Source organism: Austrofundulus limnaeus, unplaced genomic scaffold, assembly GCF_001266775.1.
Source record: "Austrofundulus limnaeus strain Quisiro unplaced genomic scaffold, Austrofundulus_limnaeus-1.0 Scaffold848, whole genome shotgun sequence".
NCBI lineage: Eukaryota > Metazoa > Chordata > Actinopteri > Cyprinodontiformes > Rivulidae > Austrofundulus > Austrofundulus limnaeus.
In genome coordinates, this window is record NW_013953250.1 from 45,322 (window position 1) to 46,316 (window position 995).

The 995-nt window shown below is 39.2% G+C and overlaps 1 protein-coding gene across 1 annotated transcript in view; it reads right to left on the reverse strand.

Moving 5' to 3' along the window:
- LOC106532905 (SH2 domain-containing protein 7) overlaps positions 1-493 on the reverse strand; it is a gene marked incomplete in the record, with an annotated part of 8,882 nt that extends 8,389 nt beyond the window's left edge. The window contains 1 exon segment of the mRNA XM_014029072.1: positions 1-493.
- Positions 494-995: the final 502 nt, after the last annotated feature.

Genomic DNA, 995 nt, shown 5'->3' on the forward strand with positions numbered 1-995 from the left:
GGCCTCACCTGGCCTCACCTGGACTCACCTGGACTCACCTGGACTCACTGTCAGCAGCAGCAGTGCTGGAGCAGCAGCTCCATGCTGGGCCCTCTCACATCTGAGTCCACAGGAAGCAGCTCAGCCTCATTTGACTGTTTCCGTCAGGCGTGGCTCTGAGGTGAAAGCTGCCATTGTTCCAGTTTATCTGTGGCCAGTTTTATTTTAATACACCTGTAGGCTTWATGTTTTTACATCTCACTTCCTGCTCAGAGGAGACAGCAGAGAGTCTGAGGGACAGAGGACAACACGTCCTGTAAGAGTTTATTGTTGGACGGTTCAGACAGCTCCCAGTTAAAAACACTCCAAACTCAAGTTTCTGACATAAAATCCAACAAAATCATCAAATCTGAAATTAAATCAAAATGTCAGTTCAGTCATTTCAAGTCCAACTTTCTGTGACAATTTAAAACTTTTGCTTTATTTGATTAATTTCCCCTCTTTGTTCTTTTTATTTATTTTCACAGAACACTGGTTCTGATCCAGTCACGTCTTTTTATTTAGATTTTTATCTGGACTTTTTCAAAAATACAAATCAAAAACCTGAGAATTATAGGCAAACAGTGTTGCTTTAATATTTGGCTGATTAAATATTTCTGCACGTTTCTGAAACTTTAATAATTCTCCTTAAAATCAGACAAATCAAACGTCAACATTTAACCTGTCAAAGAATGTGAACCTGAGATATTTTCAATCTGAAGTCAGAGCAGCAGGTTTGTTTCTGTCAGAGACGTGTGTGAGGACGATCAATCAGCTGCAGACTGAACKGATCAGGATCAAATAAACTTTTGATTTATTGAACCTGAATGAGTTTCTGAGCTGCTGCAGCTTCATGTTTCTCTCTGCCAKCAAGAAAGTTAATAAATGTATGATTATGAATGAAACAAATGAAAGTACCTGTGTTAAGTTTACTGCAGCATCAGCTTCAGTGTTAACAAGTTTGTGAAAAACAAACT